General features: G+C 46.8%; 22 non-coding genes across 22 annotated transcripts; all 22 read right to left on the reverse strand.

The window, feature by feature from the left end:
• Positions 1-7,216: 7,216 nt before the first annotated feature.
• Positions 7,217-7,310, reverse strand: trnai-uau (transfer RNA isoleucine (anticodon UAU)). Its single transcript has 2 exons — positions 7,273-7,310; positions 7,217-7,252 (listed from the first exon to the last, which is right to left on the reverse strand). It is a non-coding gene; the product is annotated as a tRNA-Ile (tRNA).
• A 413-nt stretch (positions 7,311-7,723) lies between these two features.
• On the reverse strand, positions 7,724-7,817 carry trnai-uau (transfer RNA isoleucine (anticodon UAU)). Its single transcript has 2 exons — positions 7,780-7,817; positions 7,724-7,759 (listed from the first exon to the last, which is right to left on the reverse strand). It is a non-coding gene; the product is annotated as a tRNA-Ile (tRNA).
• A 413-nt stretch (positions 7,818-8,230) lies between these two features.
• On the reverse strand, positions 8,231-8,324 carry trnai-uau (transfer RNA isoleucine (anticodon UAU)). The gene is made up of 2 exons: positions 8,287-8,324; positions 8,231-8,266 (listed from the first exon to the last, which is right to left on the reverse strand). It is a non-coding gene; the product is annotated as a tRNA-Ile (tRNA).
• Positions 8,325-9,244: 920 nt separating this feature from the next.
• Positions 9,245-9,338, reverse strand: trnai-uau (transfer RNA isoleucine (anticodon UAU)). Its single transcript has 2 exons — positions 9,301-9,338; positions 9,245-9,280 (listed from the first exon to the last, which is right to left on the reverse strand). It is a non-coding gene; the product is annotated as a tRNA-Ile (tRNA).
• Positions 9,339-10,236: 898 nt separating this feature from the next.
• Positions 10,237-10,330, reverse strand: trnai-uau (transfer RNA isoleucine (anticodon UAU)). The gene is made up of 2 exons: positions 10,293-10,330; positions 10,237-10,272 (listed from the first exon to the last, which is right to left on the reverse strand). It is a non-coding gene; the product is annotated as a tRNA-Ile (tRNA).
• A 413-nt stretch (positions 10,331-10,743) lies between these two features.
• On the reverse strand, positions 10,744-10,837 carry trnai-uau (transfer RNA isoleucine (anticodon UAU)). The gene is made up of 2 exons: positions 10,800-10,837; positions 10,744-10,779 (listed from the first exon to the last, which is right to left on the reverse strand). It is a non-coding gene; the product is annotated as a tRNA-Ile (tRNA).
• Positions 10,838-11,239: 402 nt separating this feature from the next.
• trnai-uau (transfer RNA isoleucine (anticodon UAU)) lies at positions 11,240-11,333 on the reverse strand. Its single transcript has 2 exons — positions 11,296-11,333; positions 11,240-11,275 (listed from the first exon to the last, which is right to left on the reverse strand). It is a non-coding gene; the product is annotated as a tRNA-Ile (tRNA).
• A 920-nt stretch (positions 11,334-12,253) lies between these two features.
• Positions 12,254-12,347, reverse strand: trnai-uau (transfer RNA isoleucine (anticodon UAU)). Its single transcript has 2 exons — positions 12,310-12,347; positions 12,254-12,289 (listed from the first exon to the last, which is right to left on the reverse strand). It is a non-coding gene; the product is annotated as a tRNA-Ile (tRNA).
• A 402-nt stretch (positions 12,348-12,749) lies between these two features.
• On the reverse strand, positions 12,750-12,843 carry trnai-uau (transfer RNA isoleucine (anticodon UAU)). The gene is made up of 2 exons: positions 12,806-12,843; positions 12,750-12,785 (listed from the first exon to the last, which is right to left on the reverse strand). It is a non-coding gene; the product is annotated as a tRNA-Ile (tRNA).
• A 413-nt stretch (positions 12,844-13,256) lies between these two features.
• trnai-uau (transfer RNA isoleucine (anticodon UAU)) lies at positions 13,257-13,350 on the reverse strand. The gene is made up of 2 exons: positions 13,313-13,350; positions 13,257-13,292 (listed from the first exon to the last, which is right to left on the reverse strand). It is a non-coding gene; the product is annotated as a tRNA-Ile (tRNA).
• A 413-nt stretch (positions 13,351-13,763) lies between these two features.
• trnai-uau (transfer RNA isoleucine (anticodon UAU)) lies at positions 13,764-13,857 on the reverse strand. Its single transcript has 2 exons — positions 13,820-13,857; positions 13,764-13,799 (listed from the first exon to the last, which is right to left on the reverse strand). It is a non-coding gene; the product is annotated as a tRNA-Ile (tRNA).
• Positions 13,858-14,269: 412 nt separating this feature from the next.
• trnai-uau (transfer RNA isoleucine (anticodon UAU)) lies at positions 14,270-14,363 on the reverse strand. Its single transcript has 2 exons — positions 14,326-14,363; positions 14,270-14,305 (listed from the first exon to the last, which is right to left on the reverse strand). It is a non-coding gene; the product is annotated as a tRNA-Ile (tRNA).
• A 413-nt stretch (positions 14,364-14,776) lies between these two features.
• On the reverse strand, positions 14,777-14,870 carry trnai-uau (transfer RNA isoleucine (anticodon UAU)). The gene is made up of 2 exons: positions 14,833-14,870; positions 14,777-14,812 (listed from the first exon to the last, which is right to left on the reverse strand). It is a non-coding gene; the product is annotated as a tRNA-Ile (tRNA).
• A 387-nt stretch (positions 14,871-15,257) lies between these two features.
• On the reverse strand, positions 15,258-15,351 carry trnai-uau (transfer RNA isoleucine (anticodon UAU)). Its single transcript has 2 exons — positions 15,314-15,351; positions 15,258-15,293 (listed from the first exon to the last, which is right to left on the reverse strand). It is a non-coding gene; the product is annotated as a tRNA-Ile (tRNA).
• Positions 15,352-15,738: 387 nt separating this feature from the next.
• Positions 15,739-15,832, reverse strand: trnai-uau (transfer RNA isoleucine (anticodon UAU)). Its single transcript has 2 exons — positions 15,795-15,832; positions 15,739-15,774 (listed from the first exon to the last, which is right to left on the reverse strand). It is a non-coding gene; the product is annotated as a tRNA-Ile (tRNA).
• Positions 15,833-16,751: 919 nt separating this feature from the next.
• Positions 16,752-16,845, reverse strand: trnai-uau (transfer RNA isoleucine (anticodon UAU)). The gene is made up of 2 exons: positions 16,808-16,845; positions 16,752-16,787 (listed from the first exon to the last, which is right to left on the reverse strand). It is a non-coding gene; the product is annotated as a tRNA-Ile (tRNA).
• Positions 16,846-17,258: 413 nt separating this feature from the next.
• Positions 17,259-17,352, reverse strand: trnai-uau (transfer RNA isoleucine (anticodon UAU)). Its single transcript has 2 exons — positions 17,315-17,352; positions 17,259-17,294 (listed from the first exon to the last, which is right to left on the reverse strand). It is a non-coding gene; the product is annotated as a tRNA-Ile (tRNA).
• A 413-nt stretch (positions 17,353-17,765) lies between these two features.
• On the reverse strand, positions 17,766-17,859 carry trnai-uau (transfer RNA isoleucine (anticodon UAU)). Its single transcript has 2 exons — positions 17,822-17,859; positions 17,766-17,801 (listed from the first exon to the last, which is right to left on the reverse strand). It is a non-coding gene; the product is annotated as a tRNA-Ile (tRNA).
• A 413-nt stretch (positions 17,860-18,272) lies between these two features.
• On the reverse strand, positions 18,273-18,366 carry trnai-uau (transfer RNA isoleucine (anticodon UAU)). The gene is made up of 2 exons: positions 18,329-18,366; positions 18,273-18,308 (listed from the first exon to the last, which is right to left on the reverse strand). It is a non-coding gene; the product is annotated as a tRNA-Ile (tRNA).
• A 412-nt stretch (positions 18,367-18,778) lies between these two features.
• Positions 18,779-18,872, reverse strand: trnai-uau (transfer RNA isoleucine (anticodon UAU)). Its single transcript has 2 exons — positions 18,835-18,872; positions 18,779-18,814 (listed from the first exon to the last, which is right to left on the reverse strand). It is a non-coding gene; the product is annotated as a tRNA-Ile (tRNA).
• Positions 18,873-19,285: 413 nt separating this feature from the next.
• On the reverse strand, positions 19,286-19,379 carry trnai-uau (transfer RNA isoleucine (anticodon UAU)). Its single transcript has 2 exons — positions 19,342-19,379; positions 19,286-19,321 (listed from the first exon to the last, which is right to left on the reverse strand). It is a non-coding gene; the product is annotated as a tRNA-Ile (tRNA).
• Positions 19,380-19,792: 413 nt separating this feature from the next.
• Positions 19,793-19,886, reverse strand: trnai-uau (transfer RNA isoleucine (anticodon UAU)). Its single transcript has 2 exons — positions 19,849-19,886; positions 19,793-19,828 (listed from the first exon to the last, which is right to left on the reverse strand). It is a non-coding gene; the product is annotated as a tRNA-Ile (tRNA).
• Between the last annotated feature and the right edge of the window lie 308 nt (positions 19,887-20,194).

A 20,194-nucleotide genomic window follows, 5' to 3' on the forward strand; every position in this document is an offset into this window, starting at 1 on the left:
TCTAATCATCAGAGTAAACCCAACCGAACTTCTCAAATTACTATACCCTAACGTTAAACGTACCATGTTTTTGTGTTAAACTTCTCATGTCAATTGATTCATAATTAGCCGTAACGTCCAGGCAGGCTGGAACTGCATCGTATCTCCCCGTTATCCCCTCCATTCAACTCCAGGCAACTCTCTCTCTTCTATGTTACATCTATTTAATTACGACTCCCATCTCAATACATTATTCCACCAGATCATTTTGGGCGAAATAGCGTTTTACATAGAAATTGTCTCGCCATTATTTTTAATGACTTCTTTTGTCAATTCTATCTAGAACACATAATATCCGTTCAGTTATATCTTTTGCAAACACTGGCGACCGTATTTTTCAGGCAAAACATGCAAATAGGTAAATTACGATCTAAAATCAATTTTAGTTAAACGGGAACCGAACCGTGGATTACCGTTGGTGAGACTGCCGCGCTCACCACTCACCTACCAGCACAATGGAATTTAACTGAGACTCTCCGCAAATATATCCATTTTCACAGTTAATTGTATTTGTTACTCCGACATCTAGACAACAGAAAATAGGCCAAATTTAAACGCCCAACGTTTTCTCTCAGTTTAGGATTCTCATTAATCTCGCTCCCTTCGTATCTGTTTTAGAAGGGATTCTAACTTTTCGACCTTGTCGTCTTCCGGGTTGGAGCGAGTGGTCGCATCCGCACTTCGGTCCGCAGGTAGTATTACATTTCATTACATTTCATTATAGTACAACGGTTTGATTTGTCTAATCTTAGCAATTTCTTCTTAGCTAGCTACATAGCCGTCTTTGTATCAAAGATAATTGCGAAAATTATCGTATTTCGTCGTCCTAACGTAGTCTACACTGCTATCTGCCCAGCAGCTAGCCAGCTAGCCAGCTAGCAAACGTCCACCGTCTAGCGAATAGCAACACTGTAAAAACTATTACACTCAACTGAACGACTTGATTAGTGTGGTGTTAGCTAGCTACATAGTTGTCTTTGCCGTCTTCGTATCCAAGATAATTGTGTAGTTTAGAGTGTGTAGTCTTAGAGTGATTATCTTAATTTACCGAGGTTAGCTAGCCAGCTATTTGTCGTCCTTAACGTAGGAGACACTGCTAGCTAGCCAACAGCTAGCCAACGTCTACCGAATAGAACTTCCTCACCCAACAACCCGGTCGCATTCCGCTTCGCTCCACAGGTAGTATCACATTTTAATTTCATTTCATTACATTACAGTACAACGGTTTGATTTGTTTGATCGTAGCTAGCTACATAGCTAGCTACATAGCCGTCTTTGTATCAAAGATAATTGTGTAGTCTAGAGCGTTTTTCTAGGTTAGCTAGCCAGCTATTGTCATTCTTTTAACGCAACGTAACGTAATCACCACTGCTAGCTAGCCAGCTAGCCCCCGAATAGCAGCACTGTAGAAACTATCACACTCAACGGAATGACTTGATTAGTGTAGTGTCAACAACGCAGCCACTGCCAGCTAGCCTACAAAGTCAACAACGCAGCCACTGCCAGCTAGCCTACTTCAGCAGTACTGTATCATTTTAATCATTTTAGTCAATAAGATTCTTGCTACGTAAGCTCAACTTTCTGAACATTCGAGACGTGTAGTCCACTTGTCATTCCAATCTCCTTTGCATTAGCGTAGCCTCTTCTGTAGCCTGTCAACTATGTGTCTGTCTATCCCTGTTCTCTCCTCTCTGCACAGACCATACAAACGCTCCACACCGCGTGGCCGCGGCCACCCTAATCTGGTGGTCCCAGCGCGCACGACCCACGTCGAGTTCCAGGTCTCCGGTAGCCTCTGGAACTGCCGATCTGCGGCCAACAAGGCAGAGTTCATCTCAGCCTATGCCTCCCTCCAGTCCCTCGACTTCTTGGCACTGACGGAAACATGGATCACCACAGATAACACTGCTACTCCTACTGCTCTCTCTTCGTCCGCCCACGTGTTCTCGCACACCCCGAGAGCTTCTGGTCAGCGGGGTGGTGGCACCGGATCCTCATCTCTCCCAAGTGGTCATTCTCTCTTTCTCCCCTTACCCATCTGTCTATCGCCTCCTTTGAATTCCATGCTGTCACAGTTACCAGCCCTTTCAAGCTTAACATCCTTATCATTTATCGCCCTCCAGGTTCCCTCGGAGAGTTCATCAATGAGCTTGATGCCTTGATAAGCTCCTTTCCTGAGGACGGCTCACCTCTCACAGTTCTGGGCGACTTTAACCTCCCCACGTCTACCTTTGACTCATTCCTCTCTGCCTCCTTCTTTCCACTCCTCTCCTCTTTTGACCTCTCCCTCTCACCTTCCCCCCCTACTCACAAGGCAGGCAATACGCTCGACCTCATCTTTACTAGATGCTGTTCTTCCACTAACCTCATTGCAACTCCCCTCCAAGTCTCCGACCACTACCTTGTATCCTTTTCCCTCTCGCTCTCATCCAACACTTCCCACACTGCCCCTACTCGGATGGTATCGCGCCGTCCCAACCTTCGCTCTCTCTCCCCCGCTACTCTCTCCTCTTTCATCCTATCATCTCTTCCCTCTGCTCAAACCTTCTCCAACCTATCTCCTGATTCTGCCTCCTCAACCCTCCTCTCCTCCCTTTCTGCATCCTTTGACTCTCTATGTCCCCTATCCTCCAGGCCGGCTCGGTCCTCCCCTCCCGCTCCGTGGCTCGACGACTCATTGCGAGCTCACAGAACAAGGCTCCGGGCAGCCGAGCGGAAATGGAGGAAAACTCGCCTCCCTGCGGACCTGGCATCCTTTCACTCCCTCCTCTCTACATTTTCCTCTTCTGTCTCTGCTGCTAAAGCCACTTTCTACCACTCTAAATTCCAAGCATCTGCCTCTAACCCTAGGAAGCTCTTTGCCACCTTCTCCTCCCTCCTGAATCCTCCTCCCCCTCCCCCCCTCCTCCCTCTCTGCAGATGACTTCGTCAACCATTTTGAAAAGAAGGTCGACGACATCCGATCCTCGTTTGCTAAGTCAAACGACACCGCTGGTTCTGCTCACACTGCCCTACCCTGTGCTCTGACCTCTTTCTCCCCTCTCTCTCCAGATGAAATCTCGCGTCTTGTGACGGCCGGCCGCCCAACAACCTGCCCGCTTGACCCTATCCCCTCCTCTCTTCTCCAGACCATTTCCGGAGACCTTCTCCCTTACCTCACCTCGCTCATCAACTCATCCCTGACCGCTGGCTACGTCCCTTCCGTCTTCAAGAGAGCGAGAGTTGCACCCCTTCTGAAAAAACCTACACTCGATCCCTCCGATGTCAACAACTACAGACCAGTATCCCTTCTTTCTTTTCTCTCCAAAACTCTTGAACGTGCCGTCCTTGGCCAGCTCTCCCGCTATCTCTCTCAGAATGACCTTCTTGATCCAAATCAGTCAGGTTTCAAGACTAGTCATTCAACTGAGACTGCTCTTCTCTGTATCACGGAGGCGCTCCGCACTGCTAAAGCTAACTCTCTCTCCTCTGCTCTCATCCTTCTAGACCTATCGGCTGCCTTCGATACTGTGAACCATCAGATCCTCCTCTCCACCCTCTCCGAGTTGGGCATCTCCGGCGCGGCCCACGCTTGGATTGCGTCCTACCTGACAGGTTGCTCCTACCAGGTGGCGTGGCGAGAATCCGTCTCCTCACCACGTGCTCTCACCACTGGTGTCCCCAGGGCTCTGTTCTAGGCCCTCTCCTATTCTCGCTATACACCAAGTCACTTGGCTCTGTCATAACCTCACATGGTCTCTCCTATCATTGCTATGCAGACGATACACAATTAATCTTCTCCTTTCCCCCTTCTGATGACCAGGTGGCGAATCGCATCTCTGCATGTCTGGCAGACATATCAGTGTGGATGACGGATCACCACCTCAAGCTGAACCTCGGCAAGACGGAGCTGCTCTTCCTCCCGGGGAAGGACTGCCCGTTCCATGATCTCGCCATCACGGTTGACAACTCCACTGTGTCCTCCTCCCAGAGCGCTAAGAACCTTGGCGTGATCCTGGACAACACCCTGTCGTTCTCAACTAACATCAAGGCGGTGGCCCGTTCCTGTAGGTTCATGCTCTACAACATCCGCAGAGTACGACCCTGCCTCACACAGGAAGCGGCGCAGGTCCTAATCCAGGCACTTGTCATCTCCCGTCTGGATTACTGCAACTCGCTGTTGGCTGGGCTCCCTGCCTGTGCCATTAAACCCCTACAACTCATCCAGAACGCCGCAGCCCGTCTGGTGTTCAACCTTCCCAAGTTCTCTCACGTCACCCCGCTCCTCCGCTCTCTCCACTGGCTTCCAGTTGAAGCTCGCATCCGCTACAAGACCATGGTGCTTGCCTACGGAGCTGTGAGGGGAACGGCACCTCAGTACCTCCAGGCTCTGATCAGGCCCTACACCCAAACAAGGGCACTGCGTTAATCCACCTCTGGCCTGCTCGCCTCCCTACCACTGAGGAAGTACAGTTCCCGCTCAGCCCAGTCAAAACTGTTCGCTGCTCTGGCCCCCCAATGGTGGAACAAACTCCCTCACGACGCCAGGACAGCGGAGTCAATCACCACCTTCCGGAGACACCTGAAACCCCACCTCTTTAAGGAATACCTAGGATAGGATAAAGTAATCCTTCTCACCCCCCTTAAAAGATTTAGATGCACTATTGTAAAGTGGCTGTTCCACTGGATGTCATAAGGTGAATGCACCAATTTGTAAGTCGCTCTGGATAAGAGTGTCTGCTAAATGACTTAAATGTAAATGTAAGTAGACAGGCAGAGGGTTCAAGAAAAGCACTTGCTCCTGGTGAGGCTCGAACTCACAACCTCGGCATTGCTTCACTGCATACTGCTGTATACATACAACGCGCTAAACAACTGCGCCACAGGAGCTATGCAAAGAACTGTCACTGATCACAATTTTTTGCACAAACATAGCTGTACGATATTCAGTCCAAGTCAGTACTACAATTGACCTGCCTGGCAAGCTCAGGCGTTTGAGCATGAGCCTCTTAATCTCAGAATCGTAGGGTCGATACCACAAATGGGGTGATTCTTGTCTGAGCCGAATCACCAACTCACTTTGCAAACAGCCATTCACCTGGACATTCGAGCAGGCTTGCCACTGTGCATTGCTCACGTGTCAGGCATAGCTGGTGATACAGAAGACTATGGATTTGAATCGTAGCTGTGCCTGCACTCTGACCTGTTATCTCAATGACATACCAACTACTTATGAAATAAATTGAATAAATGTTCCTTTTCTGGACCAGAAGTAGACAGGCAGAGGGTTCAAGAAAAGCACTTGCTCCTGGTGAGGTTCGAACTCACAACCTCGGCATTGCTTCACTGCATACTGCTGTATAAGTACCACGCACCAACCGACTGCGCCACAGGAGCTATGCAAACAACTGTCACTGATCACCATATTTTCCACAAACATAGCTGTACGATATTTAGTCCAAGTCAGTACTACAATTGACCTGCCTGGCAAGCTCAGGCGTTTGAGCATGAGCCTCTTAATCTCAGAATCGATACCACAAATGGGGTGATTCTTGTCTGAGCCGAAGCACCAACTCACTTTGCAAACAGCCATTCACCTGGACTTTCGAGCAGGCTTGCCACTCTGCATTGCTGATGTGTCAGGCATAGCTGGTGATACAGAAGACTATGCATTTGAATCGTAGCTGTGCCTGCACTCTGACCTGTTATCTCAATGACATACCAACTACTTATGAAATAAATTGAATAAATGATCATTTTCTGGACAAGAAGTAGACAGGCAGAGGGTTCAAGGAAAGCACTTGCTCCTGGTGAGGGTCGAACTCACAACCTCGGCATTGCTTCACAGCTTACTGCTGTATAAGTAACACGCGGTAACCGACTGCGCCACAGGAGCTATGCAAAGAACTCTCACTGATCACAAAATTTTGCACAAACATAACTGCTGTATAAGTACCACGCGCTAACCGAAAGCGCCACAGGAGCTATGCAAACAACTGTCACTGATCACCATATTTTGCACAAACATAGCTGTACGATATTCAGTCCAAGTCAGTACTACAATTGACCTGCCTGGCAAGCTCAGGCGTTTGAGCATGAGCCTCTTAATCTCAGAATCAATGACATACCAACTACTTATGGATTGAATAAATTATCCTTTTCTGATACCACAAATGGGGTGATTCTTGTCTGAGCTGCTGAAGCACCAACTCACTTTGCAAACAGCCATTCACCTGGACTTTACGAGCAGGCTTTGCATGAGCCTCTTAATCTCTGTATTGCTGAAATGGGGTGATTCGTCTGTCAGGCAGCCATTCAGCTGGTGATAGAGAAGACTATGGATTTGAATCGTAGCTGTGCCTGCACTCTGACCTGTTATCTCAATGACATACCAACTACTTATGAAATAAATTGAATAAATGATCCTTTTCTGGACAAGAAGTAGACAGGCAGAGGGTTCAAGAAAAGCAATTGCTCCTGGTGAGGTCGAACTCACAACCTCGAACTCACAACCTCGGCATTGCTTCACAGCTTACTGCTCAGTATAAGTACCACGCATGAGCCTCTTAACCGACTGCGCCACAGGAGCTATGCAAAGAACTGGACTCACTGATCACAATATTTTGCACAAACATAACTGCTGTATAATGTACCAACTACTTATGAAATAGATTGAATAAATTATCCTTTTCTGGACAAGAAGTAACAGGCAGAGGGTTCAAGAAAAGAAATTGCTCCTGGTGAGCGCCACAGGATTGCTATGCAAAACCACGCTGTCACTGGAGCTATCAAAGAACTGTCACTGATCACAATATTTTGCACAAACATAGCTGTACGATATTCAGTCCAAGTCAGTACTACAATTGACCTGCCTGGCAAGCTCAGGCGTTTGAGCATGAGCCTCTTAATCTCAGGATCGTAGGGTCGATACCACAAATGGGGTAATTCTTGTCTGAGCCGAAGCACCAACTCACTTTGCAAACAGCTATTCACCTGGACTTTCGAGCAGGCTTGCCACTCTGCATTGCTGACGTGTCAGGCATAGCTGGTGATACAGAAGACTATGGATTTGAATCGTGGCTGTGCCTGCACTCTGACCTGTTATCTCAATGACATACCAACTACTTATGAAATAGATTGAATAAATTGTCCTTTTCTGGACAAGAAGTTGACAGGCAGAGGGTTCAAGAAAAGAAAATGCTCCTGGTGAGGCTCGAACTCACAACCTCGGCATTGCTTCACTGCATACTGCTGTATAAGTACCACGCGCTAACCGACTGCGCCACAGGAGCTATGCAAAGAACTGTCACTGATCACAATTTTTTGCACAAACATAGCTGTACGATATTCAGTCCAAGTCAGTACTACAATTGACCTGCCTGGCAAGCTCAGGCGTTTGAGCATGAGCCTCTTAATCTCAGAATCGTAGGGTCGATACCACAAATGGGGTGATTCTTGTCTGAGCCGAAGCACCAACTCACTTTGCAAACAGCCATTCACCTGGACTTTCGAGCAGGCTTGCCACTCTGCATTGCTGACGTGTCAGGCATAGCTGGTGATACAGAAGACTATGGATTTGAATCGTAGCTGTGCCTGCACTCTGACCTGTTATCTCAATGACATACCAACTACTTATGAAATAGATTGAATAAATGATCCTTTTCTGGACACGAAGTAGACAGGCAGAGGGTTCAAGAAAAGTAATTGCTCCTGGTGAGGCTCGAACTCACAACATCGGCATTGCTTCACTGCATACTGCTGTATAAGTACCACGCGCTAACCGACTGCGCCACAGGAGTTATGCAAAGAACTGTCACTGATCACAATTTTTTGCACAAACATAGCTGTACGATATTCAGTCCAAGTCAGTACTACAATTGACCTGCCTGGCAAGCTCAGGCGTTTGAGCATGAGCCTCTTAATCTCAGAATCGTAGGGTCGATACCACAAATGGGGTGATTCTTGTCTGAGCCGAAGCACCAACTCACTTTGCAAACAGCCATTCACCTGGACTTTCGAGCAGGCTTGCCACTCTGCATTGCTGACGTGTCAGGCATAGCTGGTGATACAGAAGACTATGGATTTGAATCGTAGCTGTGCCTGCACTCTGACCTGTTATCTCAATGACATACCAACTACTTATGAAATAGATTGAATAAATTATCCTTTTCTGGACAAGAAGTTGACAGGCAGAGGGTTCAAGAAAAGCACTTGCTCCTGGTGAGGCTCGAACTCACAACCTCGGCATTGCTTCACTGCATACTGCTGTATAAGTACCACGCGCTAACCGACTGCGCCACAGGAGCTATGCAAAGAACTGTCACTGATCACAATATTTTGCACAAACATAGCTGTACGATATTCAGTCCAAGTCAGTACTACAATTGACCTGCCTGGCAAGCTCAGGCGTTTGAGCATGAGCCTCTTAATCTCAGAATCGTAGGGTCGATACCACAAATGGGGTGATTCTTGTCTGAGCCGAAGCACCAACTCACTTTGCAAACAGCCATTCACCTGGACTTTCGAGCAGGCTTGCCACTCTGCATTGCTGACGTGTCAGGCATAGCTGGTGATACAGAAGACTATGGATTTGAATTGTAGCTGTGCCTGCACTCTGACCTGTTATCTCAATGACATACCAACTACTTATGAAATAGATTGAATAAATTATCCTTTTCTGGACAAGAAGTAGACAGGCAGAGGGTTCAAGAAAAGCAATTGCTCCTGGTGAGGCTCGAACTCACAACCTCGGCATTGCTTCACTGCATACTGCTGTATAAGTACCACGCGCTAACCGAATGCCCACAGGAGCTATGCAAAGAACTGTCACTGATCACAATATTTTGCACAAACATAGCTGTACGATATTCAGTCCAAGTCAGTACTACAATTGACCTGCCTGGCAAGCTCAGGCGTTTGAGCATGAGCCTCTTAATCTCAGAATCGTAGGGTCGATACCACAAATGGGGTGATTCTTGTCTGAGCCGAAGCACCAACTCACTTTGCAAACAGCCATTCACCTGGACTTTCGAGCAGGCTTGCCACTCTGCATTGCTGACGTGTCAGGCATAGCTGGTGATACAGAAGACTATGCATTTGAATCGTAGCTGTGCCTGCACTCTGACCTGTTATCTCAATGACATACCAACTACTTATGAAATAGATTGAATAAATGATCCTTTTCTGGACAAGAAGTAGACAGGCAGAGGGTTCAAGAAAAGCAAATTGCTCCTGGTGAGGCTCGAACTCACAACCTCGGCATTGCTTCACTGCATACTGCTGTATAAGTACCACGCGCTAACCAACTGCGCCACAGGAGCTATGCAAAGAACTGTCACTGATCACAATTTTTTGCACAAACATAGCTGTACGATATTCAGTCCAAGTCAGTACTACAATTGACCTGCCTGGCAAGCTCAGGCGTTTGAGCATGAGCCTCTTAATCTCAGAATCGTAGGGTCGATACCACAAATGGGGTGATTCTTGTCTGAGCCGAAGCACCAACTCACTTTGCAAACAGCCATTCACCTGGACTTTCGAGCAGGCTTGCCACTCTGCATTGCTGACGTGTCAGGCATAGCTGGTGATACAGAAGACTATGGATTTGAATCGTAGCTGTGCCTGCACTCTGACCTGTTATCTCAACTACTTATGAAATAGATTGAATAAATGATCCTTTTCTGGACAAGAAGTAGACAGGCAGAGGGTTCAAGAAAAACAATTGCTTCTGGTGAGGCTCGAACTCACAACCTCAGCATTGCTTCACTGCATACTGCTGTATAAGTACAACGCACTAACCAACTGCGCCACAGGAGCTATGCAAAGAACTGTCACTGATCACAATTTTTTGCACAAACATAGCTGTACGATATTCAGTCCAAGTCAGTACTACAATTGACCTGCCTGGCAAGCTCAGGCGTTTGAGCATGAGCCTCTTAATCTCAGAATCGTAGGGTCGATACCACAAATGGGGTGATTCTTGTCTGAGCCGAAGCACCAACTCACTTTGCAAACAGCCATTCACCTGGACTTTCGAGCAGGCTTGCCACTCTGCATTGCTGACGTGTCAGGCATAGCTGGTGATACAGAAGACTATGGATTTGAATCGTAGCTGTGCCTGCACTCTGACCTGTTATCTCAACTACTTATGAAATAGATTGAATAAATGATCCTTTTCTGGACAAGAAGTAGACAGGCAGAGGGTTCAAGAAAAGCAATTGCTCCTGGTGAGGCTCGAACTCACAACCTCAGCATTGCTTCACTGCATACTGCTGTATAAGTACCACGCGCTAACCGACTGCGCCACAGGAGCTATGCAAAGAACTGTCACTGATCACAATATTTTGCACAAACATAGCTGTACGATATTCAGTCCAAGTCAGTACTACAATTGACCTGCCTGGCAAGCTCAGGCGTTTGAGCATGAGCCTCTTAATCTCAGAATCGTAGGGTCGATACCACAAATGGGGTGATTCTTGTCTGAGCCGAAGCACCAACTCACTTTGCAAACAGCCATTCACCTGGACTTTCGAGCAGGCTTGCCACTCTGCATTGCTGACGTGTCAGGCATAGCTGGTGATACAGAAGACTATGCATTTGAATCGTAGCTGTGCCTGCACTCTGACCTGTTATCTCAATGACATACCAACTACTTATGAAATAGATTGAATAAATGATCCTTTTCTGGACAAGAAGTAGACAGGCAGAGGGTTCAAGAAAAGCAATTACTCCTGGTGAGGCTCGAACTCACAACCTCGGCATTGCTTCACTGCATACTGCTGTATAAGTACCACGCGCTAACCGACTGCGCCACAGGAGCTATGCAAAGAACTGTCACTGATCACAATTTTTTGCACAAACATAGCTGTACGATATTCAGTCCAAGTCAGTACTACAATTGACCTGCCTGGCAAGCTCAGGCGTTTGAGCATGAGCCTCTTAATCTCAGAATCGTAGGGTCGATACCACAAATGGGGTGATTCTTGTCTGAGCCGAAGCACCAACTCACTTTGCAAACAGCCATTCACCTGGACTTTCGAGCAGGCTTGCCACTCTGCATTGCTGACGTGTCAGGCATAGCTGGTGATACAGAAGACTATGGATTTGAATCGTAGCTGTGCCTGCACTCTGACCTGTTATCTCAACTACTTATGAAATAGATTGAATAAATTATCCTTTTCTGGACAAGAAGTAGACAGGCAGAGGGTTCAAGAAAAGCAATTGCTCCTGGTGAGGCTCGAACTCACAACCTCGGCATTGCTTCACTGCATACTGCTGTATAAGTACCACGCGCTAACCGACTGCGCCACAGGAGCTATGCAAAGAACTGTCACTGATCACAATTTTTTGCACAAACATAGCTGTACGATATTCAGTCCAAGTCAGTACTACAATTGACCTGCCTGGCAAGCTCAGGCGTTTGAGCATGAGCCTCTTAATCTCAGAATCGTAGGGTCGATACCACAAATGGGGTGATTCTTGTCTGAGCCGAAGCACCAACTCACTTTGCAAACAGCCATTCACCTGGACTTTCGAGCAGGCTTGCCACTCTGCATTGCTGACGTGTCAGGCATAGCTGGTGATACAGAAGACTATGCATTTGAATCGTAGCTGTGCCTGCACTCTGACCTGTTATCTCAATGACATACCAACTACTTATGAAATAGATTGAATAAATGATCCTTTTCTGGACAAGAAGTAGACAGGCAGAGGGTTCAAGAAAAACAATTGCTTCTGGTGAGGCTCGAACTCACAACCTCAGCATTGCTTCACTGCATACTGCTGTATAAGTACAACGCACTAACCAACTGCGCCACAGGAGCTATGCAAAGAACTGTCACTGATCACAATTTTTTGCACAAACATAGCTGTACGATATTCAGTCCAAGTCAGTACTACAATTGACCTGCCTGGCAAGCTCAGGCGTTTGAGCATGAGCCTCTTAATCTCAGAATCGTAGGGTCGATACCACAAATGGGGTGATTCTTGTCTGAGCCGAAGCACCAACTCACTTTGCAAACAGCCATTCACCTGGACTTTCGAGCAGGCTTGCCACTCTGCATTGCTGACGTGTCAGGCATAGCTGGTGATACAGAAGACTATGGATTTGAATCGTAGCTGTGCCTGCACTCTGACCTGTTATCTCAATGACATACCAACTACTTATGAAATAGATTGAATAAATTATCCTTTTCTGGACAAGAAGTAGACAGGCAGAGGGTTCAAGAAAAGTAATTGCTCCTGGTGAGGCTCGAACTCACAACCTCGGCATTGCTTCACTGCATACTGCTGTATAAGTACCACGCGCTAACCGACTGCGCCACAGGAGCTATGCAAAGAACTGTCACTGATCACAATTTTTTGCACAAACATAGCTGTACGATATTCAGTCCAAGTCAGTACTACAATTGACCTGCCTGGCAAGCTCAGGCGTTTGAGCATGAGCCTCTTAATCTCAGAATCGTAGGGTCGATACCACAAATGGGGTGATTCTTGTCTGAGCCGAAGCACCAACTCACTTTGCAAACAGCCATTCACCTGGACTTTCGAGCAGGCTTGCCACTCTGCATTGCTGACGTGTCAGGCATAGCTGGTGATACAGAAGACTATGGATTTGAATCGTAGCTGTGCCTGCACTCTGACCTGTTATCTCAACTACTTATGAAATAGATTGAATAAATGATCCTTTTCTGGACAAGAAGTAGACAGGCAGAGGGTTCAAGAAAAGCAATTGCTCCTGGTGAGGCTCGAACTCACAACCTCAGCATTGCTTCACTGCATACTGCTGTATAAGTACCACGCGCTAACCGACTGCGCCACAGGAGCTATGCAAAGAACTGTCACTGATCACAATTTTTTGCACAAACATAGCTGTACGATATTCAGTCCAAGTCAGTACTACAATTGACCTGCCTGGCAAGCTCAGGCGTTTGAGCATGAGCCTCTTAATCTCAGAATCGTAGGGTCGATACCACAAATGGGGTGATTCTTGTCTGAGCCGAAGCACCAACTCACTTTGCAAACAGCCATTCACCTGGACTTTCGAGCAGGCTTGCCACTCTGCATTGCTGACGTGTCAGGCATAGCTGGTGATACAGAAGACTATGGATTTGAATCGTAGCTGTGCCTGCACTCTGACCTGTTATCTCAATGACATACCAACTACTTATGAAATAGATTGAATAAATTATCCTTTTCTGGACAAGAAGTAGACAGGCAGAGGGTTCAAGAAAAGCAATTGCTCCTGGTGAGGCTCGAACTCACAACCTCGGCATTGCTTCACTGCATACTGCTGTATAAGTACCACGCGCTAACCGACTGCGCCACAGGAGCTATGCAAAGAACTGTCACTGATCACAATTTTTTGCACAAACATAGCTGTACGATATTCAGTCCAAGTCAGTACTACAATTGACCTGCCTGGCAAGCTCAGGCGTTTGAGCATGAGCCTCTTAATCTCAGAATCGTAGGGTCGATACCACAAATGGGGTGATTCTTGTCTGAGCCGAAGCACCAACTCACTTTGCAAACAGCCATTCACCTGGACTTTCGAGCAGGCTTGCCACTCTGCATTGCTGACGTGTCAGGCATAGCTGGTGATACAGAAGACTATGGATTTGAATCGTAGCTGTGCCTGCACTCTGACCTGTTATCTCAATGACATACCAACTACTTATGAAATAGATTGAATAAATGATCCTTTTCTGGACAAGAAGTAGACAGGCAGAGGGTTCAAGAAAAGAAATTGCTCCTGGTGAGGCTCGAACTCACAACCTCGGCATTGCTTCACTGCATACTGCTGTATAAGTACCACGCGCTAACCGACTGCACCACAGGAGCTATGCAAAGAACTGTCACTGATCACAATTTTTGTACAAACATAGCTGTACGATATTCAGTCCAAGTCAGTACTACAATTGACCTGCCTGGCAAGCTCAGGCGTTTGAGCATGAGCCTCTTAATCTCAGAATCGTAGGGTCGATACCACAAATGGGGTGATTCTTGTCTGAGCCGAAGCACCAACTCACTTTGCAAACAGCCATTCACCTGGACTTTCGAGCAGGCTTGCCACTCTGCATTGCTGACGTGTCAGGCATAGCTGGTGATACAGAAGACTATGGATTTGAATCGTAGCTGTGCCTGCACTCTGACCTGTTATCTCAATGACATACCAACTACTTATGAAATAGATTGAATAAATGATCCTTTTCTGGACAAGAAGTAGACAGGCAGAGGGTTCAAGAAAAGCAATTGCTCCTGGTGAGGCTCGAACTCACAACCTCAGCATTGCTTCACTGCATACTGCTGTATAAGTACAACGCACTAACCAACTGCGCCACAGGAGCTATGCAAAGAACTGTCACTGATCACAATTTTTTGCACAAACATAGCTGTACGATATTCAGTCCAAGTCAGTACTACAATTGACCTGCCTGGCAAGCTCAGGCGTTTGAGCATGAGCCTCTTAATCTCAGAATCGTAGGGTCGATACCACAAATGGGGTGATTCTTGTCTGAGCCGAAGCACCAACTCACTTTGCAAACAGCCATTCACCTGGACTTTCGAGCAGGCTTGCCACTCTGCATTGCTGACGTGTCAGGCATAGCTGGTGATACAGAAGACTATGGATTTGAATCGTAGCTGTGCCTGCACTCTGACCTGTTATCTCAATGACATACCAACTACTTATGAAATAGATTGAATAAATGATCCTTTTCTGGACAAGAAGTAGACAGGCAGAGGGTTCAAGAAAAGCAATTGCTCCTGGTGAGGCTCGAACTCACAACCTCAGCATTGCTTCACTGCATACTGCTGTATAAGTACCACGCGCTAACCGACTGCGCCACAGGAGCTATGCAAAGGACTACATAGCTGTACGATATTCAGTCCAAGTCAGTACTACAATTGACCTGCCTGGCAAGCTCAGGCGTTTGAGCATGAGCCTCTTAATCTCAGAATCGTAGGGTCGATACCACAAATGGGGTGATTCTTGTCTGAGCCGAAGCACCAACTCACTTTGCAAACAGCCATTCACCTGGACTTTCGAGCAGGCTTGCCACTCTGCATTGCTGACGTGTCAGGCATAGCTGGTGATACAGAAGACTATGGATTTGAATCGTAGCTGTGCCTGCACTCTGACCTGTTATCTCAATGACATACCAACTACTTATGAAATAGATTGAATAAATTATCCTTTTCTGGACAAGAAGTAGACAGGCAGAGGGTTCAAGAAAAGCAATTGCTCCTGGTGAGGCTCGAACTCACAACCTCGGCATTGCTTCACTGCATACTGCTGTATAAGTACCACGCGCTAACCGACTGCGCCACAGGAGCTATGCAAAGGACTACATAGCTGTACGATATTCAGTCCAAGTCAGTACTACAATTGACCTGCCTGGCAAGCTCAGGCGTTTGAGCATGAGCCTCTTAATCTCAGAATCGTAGGGTCGATACCACAAATGGGGTGATTCTTGTCTGAGCCGAAGCACCAACTCACTTTGCAAACAGCCATTCACCTGGACTTTCGAGCAGGCTTGCCACTCTGCATTGCTGACGTGTCAGGCATAGCTGGTGATACAGAAGACTATGGATTTGAATCGTAGCTGTGCCTGCACTCTGACCTGTTATCTCAATGACATACCAACTACTTATGAAATAGATTGAATAAATGATCCTTTTCTGGACAAGAAGTAGACAGGCAGAGGGTTCAAGAAAAGCAATTGCTCCTGGTGAGGCTCGAACTCACAACCTCGGCATTGCTTCACTGCATACTGCTGTATAAGTACCACGCGCTAACCGACTGCGCCACAGGAGCTATGCAAAGAACTGTCACTGATCACAATTTTTTGCACAAACATAGCTGTACGATATTCAGTCCAAGTCAGTACTACAATTGACCTGCCTGGCAAGCTCAGGCGTTTGAGCATGAGCCTCTTAATCTCAGAATCGTAGGGTCGATACCACAAATGGGGTGATTCTTGTCTGAGCCGAAGCACCAACTCACTTTGCAAACAGCCATTCACCTGGACTTTCGAGCAGGCTTGCCACTCTGCATTGCTGACGTGTCAGGCATAGCTGGTGATACAGAAGACTATGGATTTGAATTGTAGCTGTGCCTGCACTCTGACCTGTTATCTCAATGACATACCAACTACTTATGAAATAGATTGAATAAATTATCCTTTTCTGGACAAGAAGTAGACAGGCAGAGGGTTCAAGAAAAGCATTGCTCCTGGTGAGGCTCGAACTCACAACCTCGGCATTGCTTCACTGCATACTGCTGTATAAGTACCACGAGCTAACCGACTGCGCCACAGGAGATATGCAAAGAACTGTCACTGATCACAATTTTTTGCACAAACATAGCTGTACGATATTCAGTCCAAGTCAGTACTACAATTGACCTGCCTGGCAAGCTCAGGCGTTTGAGCATGAGCCTCTTAATCTCAGAATCGTAGGGTCGATACCACAAATGGGGTGATTCTTGTCTGAGCCGAAGCACCAACTCACTTTGCAAACAGCCATTCACCTGGACTTTCGAGCAGGCTTGCCACTCTGCATTGCTGACGTGTCAGGCATAGCTGGTGATACAGAAGACTATGGATTTGAATTGTAGCTGTGCCTGCACTCTGACCTGTTATCTCAATGACATACCAACTACTTATGAAATAGATTGAATAAATTATCCTTTTCTGGACAAGAAGTAGACAGGCAGAGGGTTCAAGAAAAGCAATTGCTCCTGGTGAGGCTCGAACTCACAACCTCGGCATTGCTTCACTGCATACTGCTGTATAAGTACCACGCGCTAACCGACTGCGCCACAGGAGCTATGCAAAGAACTGTCACTGATCACAATTTTTTGCACAAACATAGCTGTACGATATTCAGTCCAAGTCAGTACTACAATTGACCTGCCTGGCAAGCTCAGGCGTTTGAGCATGAGCCTCTTAATCTCAGAATCGTAGGGTCGATACCACAAATGGGGTGATTCTTGTCTGAGCCGAAGCACCAACTCACTTTGCAAACAGCCATTCACCTGGACTTTCGAGCAGGCTTGCCACTCTGCATTGCTGACGTGTCAGGCATAGCTGGTGATACAGAAGACTATGGATTTGAATCGTAGCTGTGCCTGCACTCTGACCTGTTATCTCAATGACATACCAACTACTTATGAAATAGATTGAATAAATTATCCTTTTCTGGACAAGAAGTAGACAGGCAGAGGGTTCAAGAAAAGCAATTGCTCCTGGTGAGGCTCGAACTCACAACCTCGGCATTGCTTCACTGCATACTGCTGTATAAGTACCACGCGCTAACCGACTGCGCCACAGGAGCTATGCAAAGAACTGTCACTGATCACAATTTTTTGCACAAACATAGCTGTACGATATTCAGTCCAAGTCAGTACTACAATTGACCTGCCTGGCAAGCTCAGGCGTTTGAGCATGAGCCTCTTAATCTCAGAATCGTAGGGTCGATACCACAAATGGGGTGATTCTTGTCTGAGCCGAAGCACCAACTCACTTTGCAAACAGCCATTCACCTGGACTTTCGAGCAGGCTTGCCACTCTGCATTGCTGACGTGTCAGGCATAGCTGGTGATACAGAAGACTATGGATTTGAATCGTAGCTGTGCCTGCACTCTGACCTGTTATCTCAATGACATACCAACTACTTATGAAATAGATTGAATAAATTATCCTTTTCTGGACAAGAAGTAGACAGGCAGAGGGTTCAAGAAAAGCAATTGCTCCTGGTGAGGCTCGAACTCACAACCTCGGCATTGCTTCACTGCATACTGCTGTATAAGTACCACGCGCTAACCGACTGCGCCACAGGAGCTATGCAAAGAACTGTCACTGATCACAATTTTTTGCACAAACATAGCTGTACGATATTCAGTCCAAGTCAGTACTACAATTGACCTGCCTGGCAAGCTCAGGCGTTTGAGCATGAGCCTCTTAATCTCAGAATCGTAGGGTCGATACCACAAATGGGGTGATTCTTGTCTGAGCCGAAGCACCAACTCACTTTGCAAACAGCCATTCACCTGGACTTTCGAGCAGGCTTGCCACTCTGCATTGCTGACGTGTCAGGCATAGCTGGTGATACAGAAGACTATGGATTTGAATCGTAGCTGTGCCTGCACTCTGACCTGTTATCTCAATGACATACCAACTACTTATGAAATAGATTGAATAAATTATCCTTTTCTGGACAAGAAGTAGACAGGCAGAGGGTTCAAGAAAAGCAATTGCTCCTGGTGAGGCTCGAACTCACAACCTCGGCATTGCTTCACTGCATACTGCTGTATAAGTACCACGCGCTAACCGACTGCGCCACAGGAGCTATGCAAAGAACTGTCACTGATCACAATTTTTGCACAAACATAGCTGTACGATATTCAGTCCAAGTCAGTACTACAATTGACCTGCCTGGCAAGCTCAGGCGTTTGAGCATGAGCCTCTTAATCTCAGAATCGTAGGGTCGATACCACAAATGGGGTGATTCTTGTCTGAGCCGAAGCACCAACTCACTTTGCAAACAGCCATTCACCTGGACTTTCGAGCAGGCTTGCCACTCTGCATTGCTGACGTGTCAGGCATAGCTGGTGATACAGAAGACTATGGATTTGAATCGTAGCTGTGCCTGCACTCTGACCTGTTATCTCAATGACATACCAACTACTTATGAAATAGATTGAATAAATTATCCTTTTCTGGACAAGAAGTAGACAGGCAGAGGGTTCAAGAAAAGCAATTGCTCCTGGTGAGGCTCGAACTCACAACCTCGGCATTGCTTCACTGCATACTGCTGTATAAGTACCACGCGCTAACCGACTGCGCCACAGGAGCTATGCAAAGAACTGTCACTGATCACAATTTTTTGCACAAACATAGCTGTACGATATTCAGTCCAAGTCAGTACTACAATTGACCTGCCTGGCAAGCTCAGGCGTTTGAGCATGAGCCTCTTAATCTCAGAATCGTAGGGTCGATACCACAAATGGGGTGATTCTTGTCTGAGCCGAAGCACCAACTCACTTTGCAAACAGCCATTCACCTGGACTTTCGAGCAGGCTTGCCACTCTGCATTGCTGACGTGTCAGGCATAGCTGGTGATACAGAAGACTATGGATTTGAATCGTAGCTGTGCCTGCACTCTGACCTGTTATCTCAATGACATACCAACTACTTATGAAATAGATTGAATAAATTATCCTTTTCTGGACAAGAAGTAGACAGGCAGAGGGTTCAAGAAAAGCAATTGCTCCTGGTGAGGCTCGAACTCACAACCTCGGCATTGCTTCACTGCATACTGCTGTATAAGTACCACGCGCTAACCGACTGCGCCACAGGAGCTATGCAAAGAACTGTCACTGATCACAATTTTTTGCACAAACATAGCTGTACGATATTCAGTCCAAGTCAGTACTACAATTGACCTGCCTGGCAAGCTCAGGCGTTTGAGCATGAGCCTCTTAATCTCAGAATCGTAGGGTCGATACCACAAATGGGGTGATTCTTGTCTGAGCCGAAGCACCAACTCACTTTGCAAACAGCCATTCACCTGGACTTTCGAGCAGGCTTGCCACTCTGCATTGCTGACGTGTCAGGCATAGCTGGTGATACAGAAGACTATGGATTTGAATCGTAGCTGTGCCTGCACTCTGACCTGTTATCTCAATGACATACCAACTACTTATGAAATAGATTGAATAAATTATCCTTTTCTGGACAAGAAGTAGACAGGCAGAGGGTTCAAGAAAAGCAATTGCTCCTGGTGAGGCTCGAACTCACAACCTCGGCATTGCTTCACTGCATACTGCTGTATAAGTACCACGCGCTAACCGACTGCGCCACAGGAGCTATGCAAAGAACTGTCACTGATCACAATTTTTTGCACAAACATAGCTGTACGATATTCAGTCCAAGTCAGTACTACAATTGACCTGCCTGGCAAGCTCAGGCGTTTGAGCATGAGCCTCTTAATCTCAGAATCGTAGGGTCGATACCACAAATGGGGTGATTCTTGTCTGAGCCGAAGCACCAACTCACTTTGCAAACAGCCATTCACCTGGACTTTCGAGCAGGCTTGCCACTCTGCATTGCTGACGTGTCAGGCATAGCTGGTGATACAGAAGACTATGGATTTGAATCGTAGCTGTGCCTGCACT

This window comes from Oncorhynchus nerka, linkage group LG15 (assembly GCF_034236695.1).
Source record: "Oncorhynchus nerka isolate Pitt River linkage group LG15, Oner_Uvic_2.0, whole genome shotgun sequence".
Taxonomy (NCBI): domain Eukaryota; kingdom Metazoa; phylum Chordata; class Actinopteri; order Salmoniformes; family Salmonidae; genus Oncorhynchus; species Oncorhynchus nerka.